The sequence below is a fragment of the Eretmochelys imbricata genome, chromosome 7 (genome assembly GCF_965152235.1).
Source record: "Eretmochelys imbricata isolate rEreImb1 chromosome 7, rEreImb1.hap1, whole genome shotgun sequence".
Lineage (NCBI taxonomy): Eukaryota > Metazoa > Chordata > Testudines > Cheloniidae > Eretmochelys > Eretmochelys imbricata.
In genome coordinates this window covers 47301951-47320032 of record NC_135578.1, presented here as the reverse complement: position 1 = coordinate 47320032, position 18082 = coordinate 47301951, and the positions used below count along the sequence as shown (strand labels likewise).

Below are 18082 nucleotides of genomic sequence, written 5' to 3'. Positions count from 1 at the left end.
AGCATGTCGCCTCTAGTCCTCCTCCCCAAGGTACAACGGGAGGAACTCTACACCACGGGTCATGCACAGCAACCTTCACTTGGTGATGTTTACACGTCATGTTACAGATGGGAGTAGTCCCGCCGAGTGAGTGCATGCAGAAGTGTTTGCAGAACTGGAGCCTAAATGCCATGTCATCTTTATTCCGGAAAACAACGATGTTATTCTGGATTGAAGGTTCAGAGCACATGCCAGGCATTTAAGGGTTAAAAAGTATCACAGGAACATTTAATTGTCCAAAGAACAAAGCCTTAGAATCCCAGAAGATTTAGGATTCAAAGGAAGGATTAAAAGAAATCTGACCACGTTGGTGTATGGAAATGTTGTGCCAAAGCATCCAGCCAACCCTCACTCTGCCCTGCAGTGATGCAATTATGAACATTTTTTAAAAAAACTTAATCTATCTTTAGAAATCATCATAATCTAATCTGGTGCTTAAAACACTAGCATCATAGAATCTACAGAAACGCAGGGCTCAAAGGGACCTTGAGAAGTCATCAAGTCCAGCCCCCTGGACTGTGGCAGGACCAAGTAAACCTAGACCAGCCCTGACAGGTGTTTGTCTGAACTGTTCTTAAAACCCTCCAGTGATGGGGATTCCACAACCTCCCTTGGAAACCTGTTCTGAACTATCTTTATAGTTAGACAGTTTTTCCTAATATCTAACCTAACTCTCACTTGCTGCAGATTAAGCCCATTACTTCTTGTCCTAAATTCAGTGGAAACAGAGAACAATGGATCACCATCCTCTTTATAATAGCCCTTAATATATTTGAAGACTGTTATCAGGTCCCCCCTCAGTCTTTTCTTCTCAGGACTAAACATGCCCAGGTTTTTCAACATGTGCTCAGAGATCAGGTTTTCTAAACCTTTGGTCATTTTTGTTCCTTTTCTCTGGACCCTCTCCAGTTTGTCCACATCTTTCTAAAGTGTGGTGCCCAGAACTGGACCCAGCGCTCCAGCTGAGGCCTCACCAATGCCAAGTAGAGCAGGACAATGACCTCCCGTGTCTTACCATGCGACATTCCTGTTCATATCCCCCAGAATGACAGTAGCCTTTTTTGCAACTGCGTCATGTTGTTGACCCATATTCAGTTTGATCCACTCTAACCCCCAGATCCTTTTCAACAGCACAAGTACCTAGCCAGTTAGTCCCCATTTTGTAGCTGTGCATTTGATTTTTCCTTCCTAAGCGAAGTACTTTACACTTGTCTTTATTGAAGTTCATCTTGTTCAATTCAGACCAATTTTCAATTTGTCAAGGTTGTTTTGAATTCTAATTCTGCCTTCCAAAGGGCTTTCAACACTTCCCAGCTTCGTGTAATCTGCAAATTTTAAAAGCATACTTTCTACTCCATTATCCAAGTCATTTATGAAAATACTAAAGAGTACCGGACCCAGGATTGACCCCTGCAGGACCCCACTAGATACACCTTCCCAGTTTGACAGCGAACCATTGATAACTACTCTTTGAGTATAGTCGTTCAACTAATTGTGCACCCACTTCATAGAAATTTCATCTAGACCACATTTCCCTACTTTTCTTCTGGGAATGTCTTAGTCCTAACTGTGTGGTTATTTTAGAAACTCCAACCTGCTTTGCAGTCCTAAACAACTCACTGAATAATGCACACCTCTCACATTTCTGATTAGACAAACAGCTTAATAATGATGACAATCAGTGACCATTTTGCATTAAGATTCTGTGACCCACAATTATACAAGTATCAATTAGAAAAATGCAGATATACTGTGTCTAAATATACAAACCACCTAGGCTTAGATGATAATAATTCCAAGATTTTATAATGTATTATGACATTACAGCTTTTACACGAACAGTAAAGACAGTGTGGTGATTAAGCATAACCCTTACATGTGTCATGTGTCTGTACAAGTGGCACAAATTTAGGCCCCAATATCCTGCAAACTCTTAACTTGACTTCAGTGAGACTAAGACCAATGGGAATTAGGCAACTACATCGCTTTTAAGAATCTGGTCGTAACCCACTTGCTTAAAGTTAAGCACCATGTATAAGTGTTTGCAGGACCAGGGTCTCCTCAAAATTTCCGATTCCTTCATCTGTAGGATGCAAACACTGTTATGGGGAAACAACTGACAAAGATAAATTAAGAACTTGGGAGTTGGCTGCATACTTTTTAAAAAATTTAGAATATGCCCAGCCAGACATGAACTTGGTCTGAAAAGTGTGTGTGTTTGTGTGTGAGGAGGTCTGTTATCACCCCCACATCTGCCCACCCCCCTGCCTAGCAATTAATTTCACCCCAACCCCCAGTCAGTTCTGCATCTCATCCCGCCATCAATTCTGCCCCCACATCTGTTCTGTCCCACCCCCATATTTCTTAAACAACATGGTTTTTAATTAATTGTCTGAGCAAAGCAAGGTCCTATGCTCAACTCAAAGGTGTTTCTCTGTCTCCAGCGCAGTAACTTTGGAACATTGCATCCGCCCAATTCCAAAGTTTTCAGGGAAGGCATCTGTAGGCAGAACAGGCAGACGAGGGGGGCAAGGGCTGTGGGAGAGTCAGGCAGGTCTCCTGGCTCTCAGTCTAGTGCCCTGTCCACTAGGCACTAGACTGAGAGCCAGGAGACCTGCCTGACTCTCCCACAGCCCTTGCCCCCCTCGTCTGCCTGTTCTGCCTACAGATTTTTTACATATTTTACATATACCACCCTATTTTATAGGGGCCTCCTAACCTTGGTGTGAGAGTTCTACCATGGACATCCATGGGAGGAAAGTTAGACTAGTGCTGAGTGCTTTGGAAGAAGGAAGGAAATTCCAGTAGGTTGCTGTACAGCTACAAACATTCTTCCCAGGTCACTCATAAGGCTTGGCCCTTTGCAGATGAGGCACATACGTACACCTGCAGTGCACAGCTGTAGTGCACACCTGTCTTTGATCACGCTAAAGGTGCTTTGTTTCATTAGTGTCTGTGCTGCTCTAATCCAGCGACACTCATTTGGAAAGCATTCACTTTTCCTCTTGACAGCGTTCTGGAAGCCATATTTTTTTTATAGCTGGTATAATCTGGAAATTGAGTCCTTTTGGCAATTTTCTATAGTCACATATAATCCTCGGTGTTCATTCATGCCACTACAATTGGCCTTCAGTCTGTCCAGATCCAATTATTTCAAGTATCTCCAGGTGAAGCATCATGTCCTTTTATTTTAAAACCAAAAAAATCACCACCCAAAAGTGATTGTTTTATCTCTCAGGAGCTGTGGGTTCAGCTCCTGGCTTTGCCCCTGACTTGTTCTGTTACTTTGTCAGCCACATTATTGCTCTGTGCCTCGGTTTCCGCATCTGTAAAACAGCACTAGTGCTCACCTGCCTTTGTGAAGTGCTTTGAGATCTGGGCTGTGCCCTCAGTGAGGGGAAAGGCAGGCACACCTGGCCCCAGACCAGTCATTGGAATAAACTCTGTAATGCCCACCATTTTCCATAGCCTCTACTGAGTGCAAAAGGTTATCTGGAAAGGATAAATCACCACACCATATCCTTCTGCAGCATGAGTAGTGGGCTCTGAGGCATGAAATGGTGAAGAGTGGCCAGAGGGGCATGAAAAGTTCACTGGAAATTCACCATTTCCACTACTGCTGGAAATTCATAAAGTCAGGGATTCCAAGGCCTGAATGGACCATTATATTCATCTAGTCTGACCTCCTATATGGCACAGGCCAGAGAAAGACCCCAGAAAATAATTCCTAGAGCAGATCTGGTAGGAAAACATCCAGTTGTGAGATTGCCCAGTGAGGTTTCCAACAAACTTTGTGACAGACTCATGGGAGCCCCTGATATTATCATAATGGGCTGAGCAGGAGACCAAACACCAGAGGAGAATTTTTCAAGGTGTTATGGGCAACTGAGTACAAGGTTATCCTGGAATTCCACAGATAACCTTAACTGAAGGGTCTGCTACTTCCAAGGCTTCAGTGCCCTGCATGTTGCTGAAACTAGCTGAGTGGTGTCAGGCTGGTGACCTTTTATTGTAAGTCACAAAATTTTGCGGCTCCCTTACTTATCCTATAAAAGTAAGCATAAAGAACTTTCGATAACAATGATAACCCTATGTAATTGATGGGGAGGGGGCAGGCGGGTGTTCCGAGAACATGACCTTGGAGGGTTAGGATGTGTGAGGAGAAGGGGAGCAAGATTTTATTTGCTTTAGTTCAGTGTCTTTCAAACTTCTTTGGTTGCCCCCCTTTTGTGTCTGTAGTAGTTTACATGCCCCTCCCCCCCAGTACATATACCAATATAATACACTTCACTTGAATCAGTTTCGGCTTCTTTGTTTTTCACTTGAGTTGGTTTTTTTTTTCCTGTTGCACGAATGAGCCAGCGATCTATTGTAATAAGAGCAACAGCAAAACTGCGATTGCCGTCCGTGCTTACCATTAAATGAGCACACCGCATCATAGCAAACAGATTCACGTCCAGGTGGCCATGACTTTGTATAATGCTAGGCAAGATTAACACATCCGTGAAAATGCACAGCGCCATCTAGAGTCGAATGCACAGTGCCACTTGCGGACCTGATCTACCTGGAGGAAGCAGCTGTGGGTGAAATATGCACAGTAAGTTTTTTTTCCTAAAGCTTCTCAATCCCCTCCCCCAATGCATTCTCCCCCCGCCTCCCCAAGTTTGAGAACCTCTGCTTTAGATTGTAATAACATTTTCAGTGCCTTACAACCCCAAGCACTTTTGTAACCCTCTGACCCACCAGCTGAGAAACGCTCATTACTGAGTCATGACTTCCTATGAACATGGACCTGAACAAACCCCGTGGATCTTAACATCTCACATCTCTGACCCTTGGAATAAGTCCCTCGCTCTCTATTTGATCAAATCAGGTGCGCACCCTCCCTCAGCCACATGTGAACATCCCCCAACCTCGGGGCAGATTGGCCTGCAGTTGGCTGCTTGGAGGATTGTGCTGAGGAGGAGCTGTGCTATTTGAGTGTCCCACTCTGTGCATCCCACTCTCTGGGCATCACCACATAGGCCACAGACAGTTTGGAAACTCCTGCCGTAAGGCAGCTGGTAAGATGTCAATCCTAAAGTGTAGCTCAGCAACTCCAAGAGAAATCAGACCTTAACACGTGTGTGTTACAGGGCTGAACATTTACGGACCTGCTTCTCCACTACCCTGCACCACATGTAGCCACTTAGCTGGACCACAATGGTAGCATTTTACATCCAGTCAGCTCTGGTGTGAATGACTACACAAGATGCAGGGCAACAGAGAATCAGGCCCCTCATCTTCACTGTGTAGACAGAGCTCTGCAGTGAGAATTGCACTAGCAAAACCACAACCCATCCCAGTGAAAAGACAACATCTTAAAATGGGCCTGGAAATCAGAGCCTTTCTGGGAGAGCTGGCGTTTCGATGTGAATGTTCCTGCTGGTACTTGGGGTCTGAGCTGGGATGGCAGAAGTAGGAGGGACTGACTAGCTTGACACTGGAAATGGAATACAAAGGATTTCACCGCTCCTGGTAGGTCCTGGTTTTGAATTTAGCCTAGATTAAGGTGAACAGCTGGTGGCTGTTTGCTGATCCTTAGGAAAGAGGTATGTGGTCTCAGTCCATCACCCTGCAGACAGCTACCCCTGTCACAACTGCAACTGCAATTGGTGCGAATTGCTCCCCTACCCATTGCTGGAAGTCTCAGCAGACAAACCAAGGTTGGAACTGAGCCAGAGACACTCAGTTACTCTCTCACCCCTGGATCTAGTTCCTCCAAGTCTGGCAGACAGTGAAGGGAGTCCACACAGCCATTGCCAGTGCCAAGGGAGGAGAGCTGTCAGCCGGCACCTGCATTGGGAAAACAACATCTTTACAGAGTGGGGAGCACTGTGATGGGCTGGAACTGGAGAGCCAAGGGGAGAGAAACTCAGCTACTTGAAACACTAGCACCTCCTGCTGGCTGATTTCACCAAGGACACTTGCCTGAGAGCAACCACAAGAACAGCCCAGAGCAGGGACCTATCTGCAGGAGACACCTGCCAGCCCTAAAAAGCCCAGGCCTACGAAGAGTTAATGCCGGCTGTTACAAATAAGCCAAGTGTATTTGGTGGTTTCAGAGAGGCGAGGGTGGGCGTGAAGCACTGTAGCATTCCTATTAACTCAAGACGGCTTCTCTAAGCCCACAAAGAAGGGCCCAGAGTTTTTAGTCAATATTAATTTTACACTTGGCACCACAGGCCCATGTGAACTGCTGGGTTCACAAAGGGGCTGTCTGATAAACAGACTATAGAAAATCAGCAAAGTGAAGATTGAGTTCACGTTCCCTGGCACTGAGAGTATAATAGCAGCGGGGGCTGCGGAGGGCAATTGAAACTTCAGAGCTGTAATGAGGGATAAGAGGGCTGTGTGCAGCGGAGGGGAATTTGGGTCTCAGGTGGATATGGGTAAGGGGGAAAACAGAACATGGGATAGCCGCAGGTTTGTGCAGGGTGGAGAAGAGTTTGGATCTGGAATGAAGGACAGATGAGAGGATTGATATAAAGCAGCAGGGGAGTGTGGAACTCAGAGACAAAAGCCACCGTGCTCCCCGAAGATGCACTCTAACCCCGATTCCCTCTGAAGTGGGGCTCTGAATTTGAAATGGGACCTGGCCCCCCTGCTACCTGTCTATAGCACTGTCCTCTTTATGTCACCTTCCTGGCTGTATTACACAAGACCATGTTTCCTGGTGACTGTGAGAGAGATTTCCCACAGAATCTCAGACTTCTGGCTTATCTCTTTCAAAACTACTGCTATTAGAAAAGCAAATACTGTACTAGGCAGAGCAGACTTTCTGCCGAAGAACCGGAGGCGACTGGATTTCTAATAGATCTAGAGGAGGTTCTCCTGGCTCTCAGGGTAACTGCAGTGGAGGATCACATTGGCTGACATACTTCTCTGTTCACCCCAACCTTAATCAAGGGAGTCTGCCGGAAAATATCTTGCTTTACTCAGCCTTGTTGCCGGCACTAGGCATTCCAGTCATATGATCGATTAATTTCAATCTCCTCTTATTGTAACAAATCTGTAGGCACTTACGGCCTTCACGGTTGTCACTGTGTTACACACTTTGGAGACTCAGTTTCTGATGACAGCAGAGACGGAACTTGTCTCAGAAATTATTGGCTCCCCCACCACCACCAGAGCAGAAGGAGTCTGTTAGCAGTAGAGCTGGCTTAAAAACTGAGTGCATTTTGTCCACAACTTTCCCAAATAGAACCATTTTTAATTCTTTGGATTTTTCTGCAGAAACAATTATCACATTTATTTTCATTTTCTGTTTTCTAAAGAAATTTTTTTTAAAATTTCCTTTATGAACATTTTCGATTTGACAAGATTCCCCCCCTGGGGATTGAATAATCATTACTGACAATGCAACCCCCTGCAGAGTCAGAGCTGTGCAATCCCAAGCCCGGCTCAGACCCCTCAGTCATCATCATGTGCCTGCTTTTAGTGAAGATGTTAAATTAATGCAGAATTGGAAAGAAACCTTTTGGAGTCCTGGCCCATACCAGCCCTTGTCAGGAATTGAACCCACAACCTCTTGAACTGAAAGTTAGCCATAGACAGAACATCAGCTAGCCAGCTACTGTGCTGCTGAAGCCTTCTGATTGAAAGGAATTTGTAAATTAGGTATCAAGCTTTTCTTAGTCTTTTGGAAAAAAGTTATCAGTACTATAATTTCCCCAGCTCCTGTAATGCTTTGAAGCTGGGACTTTTCACAGCTAAAGCAAGACGCCTTTTTTCTATGCCAATATTGTGAGCTCAGGCCCACTCATCCTGAGCCTAACTGCTACACTTGGCATATTTTGTGACTCCACAGCATTTAAAGTTCATCTGTGCCTGGGTTCTCCCTATATTTCAGGAGCATGGTCCCACAGAAAACCTGCAGTCCATGGTGAATGAACAAACCTCAGACCATCTAGATAATTTCTCTTCCCTTCTGTAGCTCTGCATCTCTGTACAATAATTAATGCAACCTAATCATCCCCCTGCCAATGGGTTGAATTTCTCTTCTTTTAAAGAGAGGGAAATGGGCATTTGGAGGGCCTAGGTGAGTGGCTTATAATTAGACAGCAAGTTGATGGTGGAGCTGGGTTTTGAACTTTACCCCAGTTCTCTGACATGCCAGTCTCATGCTTTAACCACTAGATCCTATTCCCTTCCAAACAGAGAGGGTCTTCTCTAAACTTCTTTGGACTACATAGCTCAGGGGTTCTCAAACTGGGGGTCGGAACCCTCAGGGGGTCATGAGGTTATTACATGGTGGGGGGGGTCGTGAGCTGTCAGCCTCCACCCCAAACCCCGCTTTGCCTCCAGCATTTATAATGGTGTTAAATATATTTAAAAGTGTTTTTAATTTATAAGGGGGGTCGCACGCAGAGGATTGCTATGTGAAAGGGGTCACCAGTAAAAAAGTTTGAGAAGCACTGACACAGCCGATCTGGAAAAGCACATGAAATCAGGATTTTGTTGGTAGGTTTCCAATCAGGCTGGCCACTAGCCTCTAAGCCTTTCTCTCAGTGCCTTCGTACATCCCATTCTGTTTCCAGACAGTCCCCAGGAGTGCAGGGTTTGTGCGTGCACCCTGCCCCCCCAGCAATATTTTTTGGAGTTTCCAGAAAGCTTTGGTTTGCGTTTTGGACCTGTTCTTATTTTATGCAAAATAGCTAACTGAACTGTACGTACTGTGTGCCCAGCCCTCTGTCCCCATCCCCCCCAATCCAAGCATTTCCTTCAGAGCACCTGTCAGTGGAACCGGTCCTCCGGCATCCTGGTGGCTCAGCTGTATGCTTGCAGGGGGTATCAAGAACATGAGGGCTGGAGGAGTTCCTGCAGTTCCACTGCACAGGTGCCTGCTGAGGTCTCATCCTGAGAACGCGCACCCCGGGGCGAGCCAGCAATTCTGTTGGCTGCTGCCTCTCATTTTATTTCGGCGTTGCCCCGAAATAGCTGTTTAAAGGTCATTTTATTTAATTGTAACTTTTTCCTGCGGTTCTATTTTTAACTGCGCTTGCTGCAGCACTGGCTTGGCGCCTAAGTGGTGAGATAATAACCGGGGCGTGATCACTCTTGCAAAAGCCACACCAGCCATTCTCAGCTCCTGCGGGGAAAGGCCTCACCAATCATCCAGCCACTCACTGAACAACAGTGCTATCGCTGTCCTTCCAGAGTGAAGGCCTTGTAACATAAACCCTGCGCCTGCCCAGCCCTCCTCAGCCCAATGCAAAGAAAAGGCTTCTTCAGGGCCTTCCCTGCCCATCCATCTGAGCCACTCACTCCACTGGCTAGGCAGAGACCACTCCCGCATGCAGAATATATTGGCAGAATCTTGCCAGGCTAGGTCAAGAGTGAATTTGAGATCCATCCACTCCAATGCCAAACCAGTGGGGCATTCACCGTTACAGTGGAATGAATAGCTCATCCCTTTAGCGCAGAACTGGATCCCAACAGCCGTTCAGGGGCTTTGTCGGTGTCTATGGTGCCTGCACAGTTCAGTTCAGTACATGGGAAATGCCTCTTGCTTTTGCTGGCTGTCTCTCTAGCGTCATTTGTCTCATGCCCTGGAGAGTTGCTCCTCTGAGGGATGGATTCCCCTTCCAAGGGTGTTCCTTGAAGAGTGGGCCCAAGTCCTCCCTTAAAGTGATTCCTTAGTAGCTGATGGAGTCACACTAAGGATAAACCTATCCCAGTCTCTGAATTTCCACACAGGTTTGACTGTGGAGGGAACGTAGCCAATCAGATGGGCTGCCTCACTATGCTCTATGGCCAACATCCTTCCTCAGAGGTATTTAGGCACCTCATTCCCATTTAAATCAATCAGCCTTCGAGGAGCTGAGTACATGTGTGTTACCATCCCTTTGAGGTCTATAGCCTTCTGGAGTCCTTTTGCACTCGCAGTTAGCAGCCAGCCCGACCCCCCAGAACGGGTAGACAAAACTGGGAGATTCCGACCAGCAAAAGTCTGCTGATGGTCCATGTGTCCTCCTTGCCCCACGGTGCTACCATGCTTTATTTCCAGCTCCCTCATCCTCCTCTTTGCAGCCACCATCATTCTAATAGAGACCTGTCCAGGAGACCCACCTGCACAGTTTTGGCTTTTGCAGCACAAGGTCTTTGATGCGATGAGGGCAGGCTACAACGGGAAATGAAAGGAGTGAGATGAGGAGCTGTTGTTCCCCAGGTTGGCATGGCAGTAGCATTCCATGTGGGACTCAACCATCAGGGCAGGCTGGTGGAAAGGGGTGTCAGAGCTGGGGTCCTGTCTAGCCGATCCCTCCTTTACCATCAGCTTCCCTTGTCCTTCCCTCTCTTTAACTCCACCCTCTTCTTTTGACCTTGGCTAATTCCAGTGTGGGGTGGGAGGAGTTGTCTTGGCCTTTGTCTACACAGTAGTTTTCTGATGTTCCCAGGGGGGAATCCTCTCTGGGGAAGCTCCAGAGGATAAACCTTGTGCTGGGGTTCAGTGCAGAGTTGCAGGACCTGCTGCCAGAGATTAAATCTATTCCCCGTGGGTTCCTATATCAGAGCAGGGTAGTCATGGGGACTGAGGAGATGGATGGAGCCAGAAGCCTGGGGCGGGAAAGAGGTGATGGAGCAAAATGTGTGAGCGGAGGGGTCAAGATGGCAGAGCGATGAAGGAAGAGGACATGGAGGCAGACGCCTGAGGTGACAGTTCTGAGAAATTAAGGAGAGGGCCTGGGTTTTCACCTCAAATATTCCTGGCATTTAGCCTCTGAGAGCTCTGAATTAGCTAATACTTGTACTATTAGTGCCTGTGTTGGGATTCACCTAGCTGCACCCCTTTCACAGTGTCACTGTTTGCAGCAGGGGAGGTTTCTGAAGACCTGTGGTCACGTTTACACTTGCAGGTGTTATCTTGACAGCATATAGATGTGAAATTCACCTTTGCAAAATGTGGTGGGAGGGCCCCACCATGTGGATAAAGGGAGAACTTCACTTAGTGTTTTCCACATGGAGGTCCTGATGCAGCGCCTACTGAAGTCAGTGGAAAGACTGCCCCTGACTCCCATGGGCTTTGGATCAGGCCCTGGGTGACTCTTCAAAGGGTAGATCAAGGGATCTGTTCAAGGATAAAGGAACAGGGAAGCTTCAAATTCTTCCCCTCTGCTGTCCTTCCCCCTTCCTTTGCTCTCTCAATGCCCTTTAGCCAAATCTAAAGGTAGGGGAAAATGTACCCCAGGCCTTGATCTGCAGAGTCCATGGAGGAATTAATTTGGTATGTGATGTCTCTTTTCAAGGGAAAAGGAAGATCAGAGAAAGAAGAGGAAAACAGTTGTTAGGTTTTGTCAGAGGGTACTCTACCCCACTAAGGAATAGCAGGTCAGGGGCCAGCCAGCCCTGTCCAGAGACAGCCTCTTTCGGAACAGGTATCTGGGCCAGGTAGAGGGGATTAGCAGCTGCAGCTGGGAAGTGGTCAGGTGATTACTATAAAGGTCTGAAGGAGGAGCTGTAGGAAGCAGGATGAGTTCTGTGGCTGGTTCTCTGTAGGTCCCTACATCCTGCTTTGGCCAGAGGAATTGCTTGGGTTGGGTGTTGCTTTGTGAGTTGTTTGAAGAATAAACTGTGCGTGAAGGAAGGGCCTGAGCCAACTGTGAGTGTGGTGGTAGCTCTTCCTGGCCTGGGGAGACAGGCTAGCAGCGTGTACTGCTGGTCTGGTCCCCCAAACCATCCTGCAAAGTTATACTTCAGACTTGGACTATACTGGTCCTTGGTCCATTTGGGGAACTAGAGTCATGCTGTCTAGGAAGCCAGCTCATGTAGTACTAGTAAGTAGCTCTGGGCTCCCAGAGCTTGCCTCTCCAAATCAGCTCTAGGTCCTTAAACATTTGATGCGTGGTTGAGGAATATTTGATTTGGCTTTGCCTTGGGGAGGGGAGCATTTTTCCCCAAGGTTCATTGGTTTGTTATAAGCTGATTCTGAGGAGAGAACCAAAGTTTGCATTAGCCACCTTCCTGTCAGCATAGCCTGCAGTGAGCACGGTGCTGCCCGGGACTACGTACTTTGTGCACTGGGTTCCCTTCAGACTCTTTGTTTCTAGACAGCCTAGTTTCACGAGCTCTCCAGCCTGACCTCAAGAAACCAGGTGCCGTTTATCAACTGCTCAAACTGACCTGGCTCTCTCCTGTTTCCTTGTCACTATTTTAATGCTTATAATAAAATATTTAGAAAGCGAGTGTGGTGCTGCTTGCCCACTCCAGCGTGAGAGAAGGAAGCAGCAATGGCACTTCAACATGATGGGAATACAGTGCTTGCTGGGAGCATGAATCCATCCAGCCTATATCTAAAGCAAACCTGCTCCATTTGCACCAGCCTTTGAGGTCTATGGTCCCTTTCCACAAAGACCAAGGAAGGAGACAACTTCTGCGGAAACCCCCAGGAGATTTGCTGTGTAGTCCTCTGAATAGTCTCCTCAGGAAAGGGGTGGGGGAAGGTTTGTCGTCCCGTGTGAGCCCCAGAAATCAGAAGTACCCTGACTTCCTCAGGGAAATCCTCACCCTGTTGGGGCATCTCTGGATGACTGGGTCAGTGTCCTCTTATGAGGTGCCACTGCGCCTGCCTTCCTTCCATACATGCCACTTTAGATACACCCACTCTCTGCCTCTTCTTCTGGGTTAGCTAAAAAGAGAATCTGGTCCTACATCTGAGACCCCCAACCTCAATGGATGGGGATGTCTGGCCCCACACCAGGCACTCTGTACCCACCTCCTTTATTCGCAGCAAGTGGGGGACCCCATACAGACCCTCCTGGGGCTCTTAATTATTTTTGTTATTTCTTTCAAAGGTGCAGCTTTAGTTCTATTAAACTACAGACCCTGCCACGCTCAGATACTAAAGTGCCTGGAAGGTGCCTGTATAGACCCTAGTACTGGTCCCAATATAGACCCCAGTACTGGTCCCAGTAAGACTCTAGAACTGGTCATAGCACTGGTCCAAGTATAGACCCCAGAGCTAGTCATAGTAATTGTCCCAGTATTGACCCCAGTACTGGTCTTAGTAAGACCTCAGTAATGGTCCCAGTACTGATCCCAGTAAGATCCAGTATGGGTCCCAGTATAGACCCTACAACTGGTCCCAGTTATGGTCCCAGTATAGAGGTCAGTAGTTGTCCCACAAAAACCCCAGTACTGGTCCCTTTACTGGTCCCAGTAAGACCCGCAGAACTCGTCCTGTGACCAGCACTGAGTTCTATACTGGGACCAGTACTGGGACAAGTAGTGAGGTCTATACTGGGACCAGTACTGGGACAAGCAGTGAGGTCTATACTGGGACCAGTACTGGGACAAGCAGTGAGGTCTATACTGGGAACAGTACTGGGACAAGTAGTGAGGGCTATACTGGGACCAGTACTGGGACAAGTAGTGAGGGCTATACTGGGAACAGTACTGGGACAAGCAGTGAGGTCTATACTGGGACCAGTACTGGGACAAGTAGTGAGGTCTATACTGGGACCAGTACTGGGACTAGCAGTGAGGTCTATACTGGGACCAGTACTGGGACAAGCAGTGAGGTCTATACTGGGACCAGTACTGGGACAAGTAGTGAGGTCTATACTGGGACCAGTACTGGGACAAGCAGTGAGGTCTATACTGGCACCAGTACTGGGACAAGCAGTGAGGTCTATACTGGGACCAGTACTGGGACTAGCAGTGAGGTCTATACTGGGACCAGTACTGGGACAAGCAGTGAGGTCTATACTGGGACCAGTACTGGGACAAGCAGTGAGGTCTATACTGGGACCAGTACTGGGGTCTTACTGCAAACAGTACTACAACTAGTACTACCAACTATACTGGGATCAGTACTGGGTCTATATTGGGACCAGTACTGAGACCAGAACTGGAGTGTATACTGGGACCAGTATTGGGATCTTACTGGGACTAGTACTGGGGTCTGACAGGGACCAGTACCGGTACCACTATTGGGGTGTATACTGGGACCAGTGCTGGAACCAGTACTGGGATCTTACTAGGACCAGTACTCAGAACAGTACAGGGCTTTATACTGGGACCAGTACCAGTATTGGGACAAGTAATTGGGGGTATTGCTGGGATCAGTACTGGGATCTTTCTGGTACCAGCACTATGGCCAGTACTGGAGTCTATACTGGGCGCAGTACTTGAGTTTTATTTGAACCAGTACTGAGACCATTATGGCTCATTACTGGGGGGTACACTGGGACAAGCCCTGAGACATGTCCTAGGGTGTATACTGGGACCAGTACTAGGATCTTACTGGGACCAGTACTATGACCAGTACTGGGGTCTCTTTATTGGGACTGGAGTTTAGGACCAGTACTTGGACCCATACTGGAGTTTACACTGGAACCAGAACTGGGGTCTTTCTGGGACCATTACTGGTTCCAGTTTTTGGGTCTCACTGGGTCCGCTATTGGCACCAGTGCTGGGATGTACAGTGTTACCAGTTATGGGGTCTTACTGGGACCAGAATCGGGACCAGTACTGGGGTCTCTAATCAGACCAGTACTGGGACCAGTACCGAAGTCTTTCTGAGACCAGTACTGGGGTCTATAATTGGATCAGTACTGGGACTTGTAATGTAGTCTGTACTGGAACCAGTACTTTGGTCTTACTGGGACCAATATTGGAGTGTACATTGGGACCAGTACTTTGGTCTATACTGGGACCAGTACCGAGACCAGTCCTGGGGTCTTACTGGGACCAGTACTAGGGTCTTTCTGGGACCTGGGGTGTACACTGGTACCAGTACTGGGGTCTTTCTGGGACCAGTAGTATGAAAGGTACTGAGATCTACACTCAGACCAGTACTGAGATGAGTACTGTGCTGTATACTGGGACCAGTACTGGGACCACTCTTAGGGTCTATACTGGGACCTGTACTGGAACTAGTACTGGAGTATTACTGGGACCAGTACTGGGGTCTATACTGGGACCAGTTCTGAGATCAGTATTGGGGTCTTGGACTAGTACTGGATTTGTTACTGGGACTAGTACTGAGACCTGTACTGGGGTCTTACTGGGACCAGTACTGGAGTCTCAGTGCGACTAATATTGGGATAAGCTCTATAAGTAGGGGCATTGCCAGCACCTCGAGGGATGTGATCATTCCCCTCTATTCGGCATTAGTGAGGCCTCATCTGGAGTACTGTGTCCAGTTTTAGGCCCCACACTATAAGAAGGATGTGGAAAAATTGGAAAGAGTCCAGCGGAGGGCAACAAAAATGAGTAGGGAGCTGGAGCACATGACTTATGAGGAGAGGCTGAGGAAACTGGGATTATTTAGTCTGCAGAAGAAAAGAATGAGGGGGGATTTGATAGCTGCTTTCAACTACCTGAAAGGGAGTTCCACTGTTCTCAGTGGTACCAGATGATAGAACAAGGAGTAATGGTCTCAAGTTGCAGTGTGGGAGGTTTTGGTTGGATATGAGGAAAAACTTTTTCACTAGGAGGCTGGTGAAGCACTGGAATGCGTTACCTAGGGAGGTGGTGGAATCTCCTTCCTTTGAGGTTTTTAAGGTCAGGCTTGACAAAGCCCTGGCTGGGATGATTTAGTTGGGGATTAGGTCCTGCTCTGAGCAGGGGGTTGGACTAGATGACCTCCCTTCCAACTCTGATATTCTATGATTCTATAAGCACTGCGGTGTATACTGGGACCAGCACTTGTGTCTTTCTGTGACCACTACTGGGGTCTTTCTGGGACCAGTAGTATGACAAGTATTGGGTTCTATACTGGGATGAGTATGAGTACTGGACTGTATCCTGGTACCAGTACTGGGGTCTATACTGGGACCTGTACTGGATCCTTACTGGGACCAGGACTGGAACCAGTACTGGGGTATTATTAGGACCAGGACTGGCACCAGTAGTGGCATATAAACTGGAATAAGTAGTTGGGTTGTACTAGGGACAGCACCGGGACCGGTACTGAGGTCTATATTTGGACCCGTATTTGAGTCTATACCGGGACCAGTACTACCACCAGTATTGGTGTCTGTGCTGGGACCAGTACTAGGCTCTATAATGAGACTCGTACTGGGGAAAGTACTGGGTCTATAATGGGACCAGTATTATGGTCTTTCTGGGACCAGTACTGAGATCAGTACTGGAATCTGTACTTGGGACCACTGCTGGGATCTATATGGGAACTAGTAATGGAGTCTTACTAGGACCAGTACTGCGATATATTCTGGGACCAGTACTATGGTGTTATTGGGACCAGTACTGATCTCTTACTACCAGAACTGGGAACAGTAATGGGGTCTATAAAGGGACCAGTACTATGGCCTCACTGGGACGAGTATTAGGATGAGTTCTGGGGTGTCTACTTGGGACCAGTACTGGGTCTGTATTGGGGTCAGTCCTGGGGCTTGTGTTCAGATCTTACTGGGAGCAGTACTGGGGTCTATACTGGTTCCAGTAATGAAGCAAGTACTGGGGTCTTACTAGGACCAGTACTGGATCCAGTGCTGGGACCAGTGCTGGGGTGTATACTGGAACCAGTAGTGGGGACTTGCTGGGACCAGTACTGGAACCATTATTGGGGTTTCTTTTTGGACCAGTACTAGGACCAGTACTGGGTCTGTACTGCCACCAATGGTGGGATCTTACCGGGACCGGTCCTGCGACCGCCGCCAGCCAGCACCGGAAAGGTTAAACACAGCCTCCGGGCCCAGCTAGCTCCGCCCCCTTTCGCCCGCAGCCAATGGCAGGCCTGGAGGGCGGGGACCGGGGGGAGCCCCGCTCACTTCCGCAGGCGCGTGATGGGAGGTGGCTGCTCCGGTGCGCGCGCGGCCGCCGCAGCTTTCGCCTCCCTGCGCTGGGGGTCCAGCTCCGCCCGGCCGCGGAGGCGCGCGATTGGCCAAGCCCGGGCCGCTGTGGGGCCCCGCCCAGACGCGGTAGGAAGTAGCCCGGGGCACTGGGTTAGTCTCTCTGCCAAGCGGGTTGCCCTGGTCCGCGGGGGCGGGTCTCCGCCGGCCCCCCCTCGCCCCGGCCTTACAGACTGAGGCCCGGCAGGGGGCCAGAGGCTCAGGCTGCCGCGCCCGCCAGGCCGCCGTAACAAGGGCCCCGTGCGGGGGACGCCGGTTCCAGTATAGACTCCAGGGCTGGTCCCAGTGGTGCTGGTGTCGGTACTGGGCCCGGTGCTGCCGGCTTCCTGGGAAGTCACTGAGAACGACCCGGTAGTGCTGGCCATGGAGGAAAGGTACACTGCTGGTCCATGGCTTCAGTGGGAGGAGGGAAAAAAGCGAGGAGTCCTTGTGGCACTTTAGAGACGAACCCATTTATTTGGGCCTAAGCTTTCGTGGGCTAGAGCCCACTTCATCGCTTTTGTTGGCCTCTAAGGTGCCACAAGGACTCCTCGGGTTTTTTTGCTGGTACAGACTAACACGGCTACCCCTCTGAAACCTGTCACAGCGAGAAGTGTATTTTATGCCCCAAAAAGAAAGGGGAGTAGCAAAAGTGTGTAGGGAGCTCTAAATTAAATTTGACCACCCTCTACTTTAATTTATGCATTCTTACAGTGCTGTCCAGTCTCCTAGCATGTAAATTACACCACTTCACACTCCCTCAGACTCAGATTACTGTCTGTGAACCTAGCTATCTAATACTTAGCCCTGGTCTACACTACCAAATTACTTCGGTATGACTACGTCAGTCAGCGATGTGGATTATTCACACCTCTGAGTGACGTAGTTATACTGATCTAAGCACCCCTGTAGACAGCGTTATGTTGGTGTGAGAGCTTCTCCTACCGATGTAGCTACTGCCTCTCGTGTAGGTGGATTAACTAAATTGACGGGAGACGTGCTCTCTCTCATCATTTTAGAGCAATGGCTCTCAACCTTTCCAGACTAGTGTATCTCTTTCAGGAGTTCGATTTGTATTGCATACCCCCAAGTTTAACGTCACTTAAAAACTACTTGCTTATGAAATCAGACATAAAAATACAAAAATGTCACAGCACACTGTTACTGAACAATTGCTGACTCTCATTTTTTACCATGTAATCATAAAA

General features: G+C 48.2%; 1 protein-coding gene across 1 annotated transcript in view; it reads left to right on the top strand.

Annotated features, from left to right (window-relative positions):
- The first annotated feature begins 16990 nt into the window (after positions 1–16990).
- The window catches only part of GLYCTK (glycerate kinase), a 46156-nt gene continuing 45064 nt past the window's right edge, over positions 16991–18082 (top strand). The window contains exon 1 of the mRNA XM_077821270.1: positions 16991–17269. The gene's annotated coding sequence lies outside the window, so the exon portion shown is untranslated. The remainder of the gene's footprint in view (positions 17270–18082) is intronic.